At 37.3% G+C, this 14,317-nt stretch overlaps 1 protein-coding gene and 1 pseudogene across 6 annotated transcripts in view; one reads left to right on the plus strand and one right to left on the minus strand.

The window, feature by feature from the left end:
• The window catches only part of CTNNA2 (catenin alpha 2), a 1,043,800-nt gene that overhangs the window by 620,885 nt on the left and 408,598 nt on the right, over positions 1-14,317 (minus strand). The window lies entirely within an intron of this gene.
• On the plus strand, positions 9,897-10,015 carry LOC111738392 (annotated as a pseudogene).

Here is a 14,317-nt window from a genome sequence, read left to right on the forward strand (position 1 = left end):
AACAACAACAAAAATCCCAACCTTCCTTGGGCATCTTTCTGAAGTGAGTTTCCAGACAGAAGCCCTGCCAGTCCTACTTTTATGAACACATAAAAATTATGTGGTAATTAACAAAATCCACCTGCATTGTGTTGAAGCTTTTACAAACCAGAATTAAACTAAATGTGCCAACTCTAAATCTATTATTATGGAGAATCCATTCTTTAGCAAGCGTTCATAATAGGAAGCATCTAATCTTTAGTACTGCCTCAGTAGAAAGCAAGATTTTGGAATAATGAGATTTTTTGATAAAATGAGAACCTGCTTTAAGAGATCCCAATGCAGGTTTGTCCCTGTTTTAAAAAACACTATTTTCCAAAAATGTCTGTGACATTCGAATATTATTTCCTCTCAGAAATATGATATAAAGGTGAATTAGTTCCCAGGCTAGCCCTTCGAAAGCTTATTTAAGCCAAAAGAATAAAGAAATGAAAGAGTAGGAAGCAACGGTTTTACAGTACTATTAATTAAAGCAAACCACAAGCAATAAAGAATAGGAAATCATTTTTTAAATTTCTCTTAAAAATAAGGAGTTTAAGGAAATAAAAGAGAGATAGAGGATTCATTTTGAGACCAGCCTCTCACATTCATTCATTAGATCCCAGACTCACTAGCTTTCTGGCTGGTCTTTAAAGACTCCAAGCTTGGTCTTGACACTGGGTCTTAATAACTGCTGCTCCATCAGGCAAGAATTCATTTCCAAGAGATTTCTGAATGTCGAAATCTTTCTGATTTTCAAGGCCTCTTAGGCTTCCCCTATGAGTGTCTGAGGGACCCTCCCAACTCCAGTCTGTGCTGTCACCCTGTATCAATGCCTTCACAGTTTGTACAAATAATTATACTATTTACTTTTCATCTTGACTTATTTACTGTCTGTCTCCTCCTTTCATACATAAATTGCGTGCAAGCAGGAACGTTGTCTTCTTTATCCCAGTGAGTATGCAGTATATATATATTTTTTACCATTGAAAAGAACCCAAAGGGATTGTTATATAGATGCTTTCCAAAGATCCTTTACTTTATAATTTTTATAATTTTATTTACTCCAATATAATTTCTAATGTTCTTTAATTCTTTAATTCCAAACCAATGGCCATCCACTTGATAAAAGAGATCCAGGTGGCTGAGAACCATTCTCACAACATTTATTTATTGATCAATGCTAAAATAACTTGGTTCTTCATAAATGGAACAGCTGTGTTACAGAATGGAAAGAGAGAGGTAGTGGAAAGTAGGTTAAAAAACACTCATACATGTATCAACAAAAAAGAGTTTAATGTTGTCCCCACTAAAGGCTTGTCTGTATAAGGCATAAAAATGGGGGCGATCAATGAGTGGAAGCAAAATCTCCCACAAGTGAAAGGGAGGCTCTGCAAATGCCAGACCAAAACACGGTCATACATCTCCAGGGAGCACCACTGGCAAAGTGCAGAGCTGTGACTCAAAACATTTTACATTGAGTAGGGAAAACCATGCAACTGGAAGCAAATAGCGATGAGAATAACATTTACTGAAAACCTACCATGAGCTAGGAACTTCACTAAGTGTTTTTATACTTAATGCTTACAACAATCTTTTGCAGTTCATATTATGTTATCCTCATTTTTCCAACTGAGGAAACTAAAACTCAGTTAAATAATTTAAACCAGAAAACAATTTTATGTTATGGCTCCAGATTTAAATCAAAGTCTGTCTAGGATTTATTTTTTTTCCCTATGACATTTCTTCAGAAAGGATGTATGTTACCTAGATGTTTATACTCATAAACATGAACATCAAAATTTACAAAACAAAAATGATCAAGTTTGAGTGGATACTGCTAAAAAATAAAACTTTTACTTGATAAAATTGCTTTAAATTATAATAACAGCTAGTTATTCTAGGGTCTGTGAGAATTGTTTTAATTACAAAAACAAAAAACAAAAACAAAACAAAATTTATTGTGGTTGTGCTCTCCAATTGTCTCCCGTAATAATTGTCAGAGTTAGACATTTTGAAATGAGCAGATTCCGTTAGTGAGTTACAGGTACCACATCCCTGTCCCTTCCTATTTTCATGTCAAGTGAACAAATAAAACAACTATAAAATTACATCTACAGGACCCAAAGCAAGAAAAAAAAAAGAGCAAACAGACAATTTTTCTATATTAACTTACTGCTTCTAGAATTGAAGCTCTGCCTGATTTTGCATGCCATGTGTCCTAGCCAATGGTTAGCATGCCACCCTCTTATAGATGGAGTCTAAATGGGTCAATGAAGAAGAAAGGAAGTGTCTTCTCTTTCCATCTCTCTGCCCACAAGAACTGCAGTATCCAGTCTAACAGTCAGAATGCAAGCAGGTGATAGATCAAACCTAAAAAAAGTAGCTACGAATACTTTATGTGATCTCTAACTCTAAAACGTGCGCTTGGTAATGAAGCTCCCTGGATTTTGGTTTTCTGAGCTCTGTTTTTTCTCTATGTTTACTTAGTCGTGTATCATTTATTCTCATGCTTTACCCTATAAAATAAGTGCAACTCAAGCTCTTTCAAAGAAATTAGGACGTAAGCGAATGTATCATTTTGACAGTGGAAAATGACAAAACATCTTTCAGTATCTCTCCATACTTGGCTGATAAATGAGCCACATCAACTACAAATTCTAATACCGAGCAAAGACTAGTGAAAATAAGTGAGCCCATTCAGAATACAGTGAGGAAAACAGCACCAAGTGTTGGACTGGTTAGGTAAGAAAAAAGATTCTCTGATTTGTAAAAAATGAGTAAAATGGAAAATAAGTTATATTGCAGTTTAAAGCTCTCAGTTAATTACTTATTTGCCAAAGCACCATTATAAAACAATGATTATGAAGCCTTTGTTTCTAAATTAATTTGTAATTGCTTTTTTTCTAAAACAGTCCATGTGAAAAACTTAAATCTATAGAATTTAACAAAGCATACATATAGCGCACATAAAACAAATTCAGACTACCCTTCTTTACTTTTAATATTTTATTTTATCTAAAAAAATCTTTAAAACAACTTGTAATGATTTTTACATAATTATATGAGGTTTTAAAATATAAATGTAAATATGATAGTACAAATGAGTTTTTAAAGTTTAATTATAAAATTGGTAAAAATAATCAAAAATCTCAGTAATAACCACTATAATTTTAGAAAGAATAAGTCACTAGAAGCCTAATTTGTGCTATTACAGGGCTTGGAGCCAAAACACTTATATGAATAAGGTAGGAATCAACAGTTCTAATCAGTATTACATTTTCCTTTCTTTTCTGGGCGTTCAAAAACATAGACAAGGATATTGACCAATTCTAGTCTATGAAATATGAGTAAAAATAATGATGCCATTTCAGGACCAAGGCTATGTAAAGCCTCTATGGGATTCTCTGGGCCCTCTTTTTCTGCTTGGGGGAATGTGAAAACCTGGTTTTGAGATCATGAAGTCACCATATTGAATCAGCCTGATAAACAGCTAGCTACCTAGAGAGACTCCGGGATCTGCAGATTTTTTTTTTTTAAGGGAGAAATAAACTTCTATTATTAACCCTTTAAGATTTTGGTTATTATTACAGCACAACCTCTCATCCTCCCCTTTCTGTTATCACACATTTACAGCTTTGTCATCAATTTATTTTCAGACATGGGGACCCATCTTTGTGAGATTCTAGACTTCTAAATGTTGCAGGTAAATTAAGTTTGAGTAAATTGAATAAAAATGTCCTATTTATTACTCTGTCATATTTGAGATGCCCTGATTTTTGATAGATCTTCAACTTGTAATAACAAATGAATCCTAGGAGTTTACCTTACTCCATGGAAGATATTTCACTGTTTTTTTTTAGAATATGAATTCTTTATTGGGCCAAATGACAATAAATAGATAGTTTGTAATTTTCTCAAGCATAGAACAACAAGACTTATTGGGTCTAAAAGGTTATAAAATTAGGGAAGAAAAAAAAAGAAATACAAATCTAAGAAAACACAGGTAACTTCTACCTTAAAAATTGGAAGGTGTGCATTAAGTTTGAAGCCCTGGACACTAAGAGATGGAAAACACAGAGGTTATTAAATGTAACCTCTCAAGCAGCAGGTTAGGACAGGAAGGCTCAAGTTCAGTTACATGACTTTTTCAGTTTTCTAGTTAAGTTTCTGTTGAGGAAAGGAACTACTTGTCTATTTGAGATGTATATCTGGCCAACCTTGTTTCTTTTCAACAGTCACTAATAATTGATATCTATATATGTGGTCTGGAACTTGTAAGTGTGCAGGGCCTTTAAAGCATGCTATCTCTGGCTTTATCTTAATTTTTTCCAATACTTACACTTATTTTCCCTTTTCTGGATTTTGTTACTTCCTTTTCATCTTGTCATACTTTAGTTTCATTATTAAACCACTTCAAATGCTTCCTGTATGTGAGGTAGTTGTAAATAAATCAACAAATAAAATTAAATAATTTCAGAGGCCCCTTTCAATTCTGACATTCTGGTTTTCTAGGAAATAAGGGAACTAAATAGGTATTAAGTTTAACTATAATTTATTTGCTCAAATATATGAGTTGATGCAAAGCAAGCAATCGATCAGAAAGTGTTCAGCCCTGTATTAGGATACCATGATGGTAGTCTAACATTCCATACTGCACATATTCACTGTATCAGTTTTTGTAGAGGCACTGCTTTCACCTAAGGTACATCTTTTAGGGATATATCAAAACACAATCAATAATGAATAAGAGGGAAGATTCTAGAGACAGACTCCCTGGGTTCAAACTGATTAGCTCTGCTATTTACAAAATCCTTGACCTTGAGCAAATTACTTAAAATTTTGAGGCTCAGTTTCTTCATGTCTCAAATGACCATAATGATAAATAGAGTATTCCTATTTGAGAAGTATTAAATGAGATAGTAGACAAACTATTTAGAATGGTGCCTGGCACTGCTCAATAAATATTAGCTTTTTTTTGTTAGCAGACGATTATGGGGCACCATGAAAAGATGAAGCATGAGTGACATCAAAATTAATAGCATGTTTCCTAGAGGCATTTCTCCAGCTGCTCAATGGTAGCTGTCAGCTCTTCCAGCACTTGTGATCAACTGGGCAGGAAAGACTGGAAGCAAAAGCTGGATTTGAAACTGACTCTTATCTTCCCTAACAACACACTTAAGCTTTACCAGACTGGTATCAAATTGCCTGCTGCTACTGAGCCAAAAAATAAAGGCACCTAGTTATTAAGGCTTTGGATGGCCTGAGATCCAGAAGTATTGGTGGGGGCAGGGAGGTAGTGTCCCCTGATGCTAGTCATCATTATATAGAACCCACTGCCAGAGAACAATTCAGCCCTTTCTAACACAGGTCGGATGCCAACTTCTGACTGTCATAGATGACAGATGAACTAAGCTCAAATTGCTGATGGAGCCTGAAACCCCAACAGAGGAAATGGGAAGATTAACAGATGTCCAAAAGTCAAGGACATCCAGACAATTGTGGCAGGGCTGCTTCCCTCTAACTGCAACTCAGGAAATCTACGCAAGTATATGGCCAACATGTATGGTCTGGCCACCTTAGCATCATCATTAAGAAATGAATACAAATAAATTCCCTGCAACGAGAGATAGCCTTCTCTTCCAGAAGGAAAAAAACAAATGAGTCTCAATGGTATAAATCGTATCCTACACAAACTTTAATGAAGACCTGTCCATATGAAATAAGGAATCCAAGGAGACTATGTAATTTTTGTTTGCGGCCGGAATCACTGCTTCCTCGCACTATTATTTCAACAGAGGACATCCTGCATTAACCCGTTCACCCCTCTGCACTCACCCAAGGCAGAGCACACAACAGGTACCCAGTAAAGCCTTGTTGATGAATAAAATCAGGGCTTGGAAGGGTACTATTCCTTCTGACGGAAAAAGTTTTCATATTGTATACAGGCAAAGCTTATTGAGTCTGAAAGCGCAGAAAATTAAAAAGAAAAAAAATAATCTAGGAAAAAAACTAGGAATTTTAAGGTTTTTTTAAAGATGGTTATATTTTAGATTTCCAACAAAGAAAAATCCACACTTTTTTTCCTAATAGGTGTACATTTGTATTATCATTAGTGGTAACTGCATACAGTTTGAAGAAAACATTTTTGACATTAAAACAAAAATACTTTCTGTAAAATTAGAATGATTCCAAGTCAAAGTTTCTAGTAAATACAGTAATGTCAAAAATAGACAAGTCTAGATGGGTACTATTGACATTTTGGGCTGAACAATTCTTGTTGTCAGGGCAGTGGCGGGGGCGCATTCTCCACGTTGTAGGGTACTTAATGGCATCCCCAGTCTCGAACCACTAGATGCCAGTAGCACCCCTCCCCTCAGTTTTGAGAACCAGAAATGCTCTCAGACATTGCTAAATGTCCTGAGGGTACAAAATCACCCATAGATATAGAAGACAATTCCAACACTCATATCAAAGAAGAGTTAAGAAGTGGAGTGTGTGTGTGTGTGTGTGTGTGTACACACACATGCATGCCACTTATGCACTTACAGATTCAAATAAACTGTGAGAACAACTCTCATAATTGATAAACAGGTTGGTCATAGTGCAAGGCAGGGAGCCACGATATAGCTAATGTGCCACAGAACTGCAAGGCTTTGTGCTCTTTCCTTTGGTGTGGAGACTGGGGTGGTTGCTCTTCCCAATGTTGCTTTTGCTATCCCCATGGGCAGACGGACTGGCCAAACACTCTACAAGTAAGCATTGTCTCCACAGCAAGGGAATAGCTGGCTCTTCTGCACTATGCTTTACCTTTTGGAATAATTTACTAAACTTCTCAAAACTTTACTGTCTATGAACTGGAGATAATATACCTCCTCGAGTCATTGTGATGTTAAAACATGACAATGTTGGAACAGCGGCTGATACAAAAGCTCTTGCTAACTGCTTATAAAATTTAAAATGCATGGCACCAATAACGAAATAATAAATAAATCATTAGTCCACTGGCAAAGCAATGCTTGAACTTGCACCAACGAAAAGGCATGAAGAAGCCACTTCTGCTGCCTGCCAGAGAAAATGAAGACCCTCTTGAGTGGAGAGACACAATCGATACATCTCAGCACGAAGGAAAGGGAACTCTGCTGGCACCAAGTTATGTGCATTCGATTGTGATGCACTTCTAGGGTACAGACGTCTGTAGTTTAATTCTTGTTCAGCCACCATCCATCCCCTGTTCTACCGGCTTGCATTTCTCCTCATAGCTTAATGAGGTGCAGCAAGCAAAAATCCTGGTTATACCAGAGATAGGCATTAACTATAGTTATATGGAATTACTACAGAAACATTCTCACAGCTGAGAAAGGCTTACAAAGTTTCCTCTCATACATCTGAAGAATGAACAACGATATAGTGACTCAGGATGATTGCAATTATGAAGAAGAGCTGGAGACCAGGCTCCAGTGGAATGATATTAGGACTAGAGTCCCAAGTCTGGGTCTAACTCAAACTCATTTTGTTACCTTAGGCAAGCCACTTCTCATTTAGTTATTTACTTCAGGTGATTAATGTGTGTACTGCCTCATGAAGGGTGTTGTAGGGACAGAAAATAAGACATCCGCTACAGTCTTCCTCCTCATTCACTCTGCGCCAAGCTCTCCCTGAACACACTGGGCCCCAGGGCCTTTGTGCCTGCTACTCTCTCAGCCTGATGCTCTTTTCTCCACACACTTGCATGAAAAGTCATTCCAGTGATGCCTTTGAAGCCACCTGATTTAAAATATCAACTTCAGTCCTAAATATTTCACATCTCAAATGCGTAGTTTGCCTTCTTCCTAGCTCAGCTTCTCCTTAGCATTTTTACTATCTGACATTGTTTTACTTCTTTATCTTTTTTATCTATTTCCTACACTAAAACAGAAGCTCCCTAACAACAGATTTTTTGTCCATTGTGTTCAGCTTTTGCCTAATAGAATGACCGATACATAGCCGACTTGCAGTGAAAATCTGCTCAAAAATACATGTGAATGAGTCTAATAACATTAAGCAGAAAAAAAAATCATAACTTCCTCTAACTTCGAACCCTCCTTAGGCTATGAATTCTGCTGAGGAAAAATGTTGAAGGCTGAAGATCAAGAATTTCATTTAATCTGAATGTGGTCAGTTTGAGATTTGGTTAGAGACAATTATTTTGGTAGCAGAAGTAGTTATGCCAAGGTCCCACACTGTGGTCAAGTTCTGTCTTAAGTCACAAAAAAAGTGGTGCCTGAAACAAGAACGTGTTGATCCTTCCCACTAATCTCTAAGAATATTCCACATTACCTATTTGTTTCTACAAGGCAATCAGCATTTATTTGTCTTCATGCAAGAATCAGCTTCCGTCTCTAGCTCAAGTTTTCATATTTTATCTTCATAGCAGTTTTCTATTCTTCCCATTTTACAGATAAACTGAGAATAAAATAAAGCAGGTTAAATAAAACGTCCAAGGTGATACAGCTTTACATTTTTCATTTATTTTCACCTGAATAAATCCTACTACTTTTGTTAAAAGGCTCAGATATTTTTTTCTAATAAACGTTTGTTCTGCCACTTCTCTCTGTCTGGACTTGTGCAACTTATTTCACCTGGGTTAGCCTTTGGTTTGCTCCTCCTGGAAGTGATAATAACACTTACAGCCAGCAAATACCCAAAAGATAGCTCTTCATGTCTCCTGGCCTCTCTGCCAACTCTCGACATTTCTTCAAGGCCACTTTCACTTCAGGAGACATCTGCAAATTCCAGAGGACATCCGTCAGCCTGCAAGGCCTCCGTGCTCAACCTGTGCAGCCCAGAGATTGCTCACAACAACCAAAATAGGAAAACAAAACAACAACAATAACCAAAAAAAATTAAAGGAGAAAGGAAGATTAAAATATCTGAATTTGAAAGAAAATGCCAAAAACATCAGAAGGACAGTAATCTTTTTTAGCGTTACATGGAAGGGAAAATTGAGAATTTATTTCAGGGCAATAGAAAAAAAAATAGATTTTTTTTTTCTGTTGAATTAAGCCGCCACGTGGCCTCTCTTTCTTTCTCTCAATGGAAATTTGAAATGGGAAACTTTCCCAAATAATTTTAGATCAGTCATGAGTTCATATGGTTTTGACATCATAACTCTTGTCATGTTACCATGCCAACAGGCAGTGAGAAGCTAAAAGCTTTCCAAAGATATGGAAATTTCGGGCTTAGATGCCATTCAGTTCTCTGTGGGGTGAACACTAATAATGTCACCAACTATAAATAACAAGGGCTGCCAGAGCACCATCTCACCCACTCTCCCTTGTTTCTTTCAATGAGCACTGAAAATATGTGATCTATTTTGGAAACGAAACCTGAACATCCACTTCCTTGAACAGAGGCCCTGCATGTAATAAAAGTTACATGACTCTTTATTGCTCTTGGAATGAACCACCATGCTTTCTAGACACCCCCAGCTCTTACTCCACGTGTAACATAACCCAAGCATATTCAGTTTTTACTCCCTTATTTGCACCTAGAGGTAAGGATGCATATGTGTCTGAGTACTGTTTCCCCAACTGTGAAAAGCATACAAGTTAAAGTGCTTAAAATAAAGGGGCACATGTCACAGAAGTTAGAATGGAGTGTACTGTGGTCATCGCTGCTCTTAAAAATACCCATAGAACGAACATTCCAAGTCATCCAAGGTGGGCTGTGTTTGTCCTCATCGCTCTTGCTTGTCAGTTTCATCGGCTTTGTTTCTGTTTGGGTTTCATTTTGAACTTCTGGGATATCAGGTACTACTACAGAGCAAAAGCAGAAGCTGTATCTTCTCTGTTTTAAACAGACTGTTGGATCAATAGTAATAAAACTTATACTTCATGGTCTATGGCCATGCCACCCTAAACGAGCCCGATCCTGTCTGATCTCAGAAACTAAGCAGGGTGGGGCCTGGTCAGTACTTGGATGGGAGACCATCTAGGAAGACCAGGTGCTATAGATGTAAAATAAATAAATAAATAAATAAAAGACTGTTTTGCTGTCTTTGTGTGATACTCTCTTTGTGCGAACCAGGTCTGCTGGTATTCATATCCTAGTGCGTTGCCCTGTTGGATCTGGCCAACCATGTGTCTTGCTCTACCAAAGAATGCTTTGGAAGTCATGCTGTGCCAAACTGGAGTCTATACTTTAAAATGTCCTGGCATCTCCTGCCTTTACACTGAGAGAAGCGTAACCTAGCCCTGGAGAGAGGCGATGTGGAGAAGCACCGAGACCCCTCAACCAAACGCCCCAGCTGGGAACTGAGCCAACGACCACAACCAACTTGTCAGCCACGGAGGCGAGGCCACCTCAGATGGGACCTCCAAGCCCAGTAGAGTCACCTCAGCTGACATACAGATGAGTGGTCCCTGCCAAGTCCCATCCAAACTACAGAATTGTGAGTAAAGAAATAAAACAGTGGTTGTTTTAAGCCACACAGTTTTGGGATAGTTTGTTCCATAGCACTATAAGATCATAAGTATCACATATTAATTAAGGAAGAAGTACAGTATAGCTCTTCAGGAAGACAAGCCTGAGTTCAAATCTCTCTGACTTCCCTTTGCCATGATGCAGAACAGTATACTAAAGCCCAATTTCCCACTTCTGAAAAGGAGGGAAACTAATAATACTAAATTCATAGGGAGTTGAAATAAGTAAATGAGGTCATCCACGTAAAGTACTTAAAACAGCACCTACCTCAGAATGAGCACGCAACAGATACTACCTATTATTACTGTTTTTCTAGGCATTGTGGAAATAACAAAGATTAACTCTTGAGAAACACGCCATTTAATCTAGGAAATAAGATATCTATATATAAAATAATTTTAAAAACATAGGGAAATATGATGATACTAATGTTATACCATTTTATGTGTGTGTCTTGAGGAAAGAAGAGATGAAGCTACACAAAAGTATACTTTTGAGTGGAAAGTTAGGGGAGGAGATACCCGACTATGCCCATGGGTTTGCTTTTGAATTTACAAAAACGCTGAAAAAATAAAAGGCATAGAGAAGTAAAAGTCATGTCTGTCATCCTTATGAGTCAGACTTCATCCAACAGATAATAGAGGAGTCCACAGTGAGACTGAGTGAATGCCACAGCATTGCACACATTTTCAAACAGAAGAAAGGGGCTTCTTGGGCCCATCTTTCTAGTCCCAGTCTAATCAGTTAGACCATGGAAGCCATTTGTGTGAGTGTCCTTGCTAAACTGATGGGATCCAGGAGTAAAGCCAAGACGTTCTACAGATGCATTAATCTTGGAAAGAAATAATGTCATAAAGTTGCAGCAGCACCTTGAGTCCTGCCCCAATTTGAGTCATGATTCCTGTCATGTTTCCAAGTCCCCCCATCTCACCTGTGACTTCCAATTTTTTTTTAGATATTTACACCTAGATTTTGTATTTAGCTTTCATCAAAGGATGAAAGGATGTCAAATTGCTTTCCTCACAGTAATTTACTGGAGCCTCAATCCTCCAGTACAGCCTGCCACCTATTTTTATTGTATCTAATACCTGCCAGGATGGAATACCTAGGAGACCCTCCCAGGTGCAAATGGAAGGCGGAATATACTTAACAGAGAAGCTGTGGATCCAGAAATCAGCTTGGAAATAATTTTCCTTTTCTCCACAGGGGCCAAAACATGCAGCCCAGTAGAGGGCAGCAACAGGCATCCTGGTCCATCCACAGCATAGCAGAGGAGATTAAGAGGCTGAGCATTTATTGACTAATTTACAGTAGTACCCTAGAAAACCAAGAATATTTGGAATTATGTTCCAGGAGAAATATAGGTCCTTAAACACAATAAGCATAGATAGAATTTCTTCCCCAAGGCATTTTTGAAAAGAGAGAAGTCTCAAGCAGCCTCATATCAGTGGAGTGCAAATGCTCCACTCGTGATCCAGAAGACGCTGGCATAGCTGTGAAGCTGGTTAGTTGTTGGGGAGTCATTCTAAACACCTTCCCTCCTCTCGTTTCTTGCAGCCTCCTCTCCAGTCTAAATTCTCTTTCTCTAGGCTGTTCTTCTCCGAGGCTCTTAATTTGCCAAGCTCCAAGAAAAGACTTAGTTCATGAGGGCTTAAACCCTTGCTATTCCTAGGAATGTGTACCTATTTGGTATAGAACCCCAAATCTTTCACAAACTCAAATGAAGTAATAGTAGAATATCAGGTGGTGGAACTGCACTGTGGTCTCTTTCAAATCATACCATAGAGTAAGTTATTTCTACCTACTCTGAAGCTAATTCTTGCTCATGCCAGATAAATGCACTTATTTATCAAAAACAAGACAAAACAAAACAAAACAAAAGACATTTTTGGCATGGTGTATAATCTTAGAAACCACAATGCCAGACAATATCTTGCACTGAATTTTAAAACTTGAAAAGCTGTTTTTCCATTTTAGTTGATTGTACACAGAGATGAATATTGGACTTTCAATAATCACTGGCCAAAAGTGAAAATAAAGCAACCAAAGTAAGGGAGAGAGGGTTAGAGAGCACAGAAGAGGTGGGTTCCTGAGAGCTAAGTCACAGTGCAGCGGCTCTAAGCTAGAGAATCAGCAAAAGCATCTTTACCTGTCTGTCGGTAGACTCCTCACACTTCTATCTCCAGGTAATTTACTTATGGTCTCTCGACTTATTTAAAAGCATTTCTACATCTGTAATAAGGATTTGAAAAAGTCTCTTTTAAAGAGAGCTATAATTTATTTTGACCCCTTTATTTATTCTTTTAAATATGTAGTTTTTATTTTTTAATACCAGGTGTACAACCTGGTATTCGTATATTTATATATCTTACGAAGTGATGGCCTCGATAAGTCTAGTACCCATTTGATACTATATAGAGTTATGGCAATATTATTGACTATATTCCTTATGCTGTACTTTACATCTCCATTAACTATTTTCTAACTACCGATTTGTACTTCTTAATCCCTTCTTCTTTTTCACCACCCCCAACCCTCTTCCTATCTGGCAACCATCAAAATGTTCTCTGTAGATATGAGTTTGTTCCTGTTTTGTTTGTTTGTTTTGTTCTTTAGATTCCACATGTAAGTAAAATCATATGGCATTTGTCTTTCTCTGCTTGACTTACTCCACTCAGCACAATACCCTCTAGCTCCGTCCAGATTGTTGCAGAAGGCAAGATTTCTTTTTTTTTTTTAATGGCTGAGTAATATTCCATTGTATATATGTATCACTTCTTCTTTATCCATTCATTCGCTGATGGACACCCAGGATGCCTCCATATCTTAGTTATTGTAAATAATGCTGCAATGAACATACGAATTTACATCTCTCTTTCAAAGTAGTATTTTGGGTTTCTTCAGATAAACACCCAGAAGTGGAATTACTGTATCCTTGTCTTCTGGTATAGCCTGTTTTAAAGTCTATTTTGTCTGGTATAAGTATTGCTACCCGGATTTTTGTTTTGTTTCCATTTTCTTGAAATATCTTTTTCTATCCCTTTACTTTCAGTCTGTATGTACCTTTCAATTAGAAGTGAGACTCTTATAGGCAACATATGTAAGGGTCTTGTTTTCTTATCCATTCAGCCATCTTATTATTTGATTGGAGCATTTAATATTTTTACATTTAAAGTAATTGTTGATAGATGTGTAGTTATTGTCATTTTATTAACATTTTTTATTTTTTTATCTGTTTTTTTTTCTTCTTGTTAAAGAAGTCCCTCCAACATTTCCTATAATACTGGCTTGGTGGTGATGAACTCCTTCAGTTTTTCTTGACTGGGAAGCTCCTTCTTTGCCCTTCAATTCTGAATGATAGCTTTTCTGGGCAATCTTGGTTGTAGGTGCTGACTTTTCAGCACTTTGAATATTTCGTGCCAATCCCTTCTGGCCTGCAAAGTTTCTTTTGACAAATCACCTGACAGTCTTACAGGAGCTCACTTGTAGGTAAATAACCGCTTTTCTCTTGCTGTTTTTAAGATTCTCTTTGTCTTTAACCTTTGGCATTTTAATTATGATGTGTCTAGGTGTTAGCCTCTTTGGGTTCATCTTGTTTGAGACTCTCTGGGCTTGCTGGGCTTATATGTTTATTTCCTTTGTCAGGTTAGGGAAATTTTCCATCATTATTTCTTCAAATACGTTTTCAATTCCTTGCTCTCTCTCTTCTCCTTCTATTACCCCTATGATGTGAATGCTGTTATGCCTGAAGTTGTTCCAGAGGTCCCTTAAACTATCCTTATTTATTTATTTTTTTTTAATTCTTTTTTCTTGTCGCTGTACTGATTGGGTGATT

This window comes from Pteropus vampyrus, unplaced genomic scaffold (genome assembly GCF_000151845.1).
Source record: "Pteropus vampyrus isolate Shadow unplaced genomic scaffold, Pvam_2.0 Scaffold37, whole genome shotgun sequence".
Taxonomy (NCBI): Eukaryota; Metazoa; Chordata; class Mammalia; order Chiroptera; family Pteropodidae; genus Pteropus; species Pteropus vampyrus.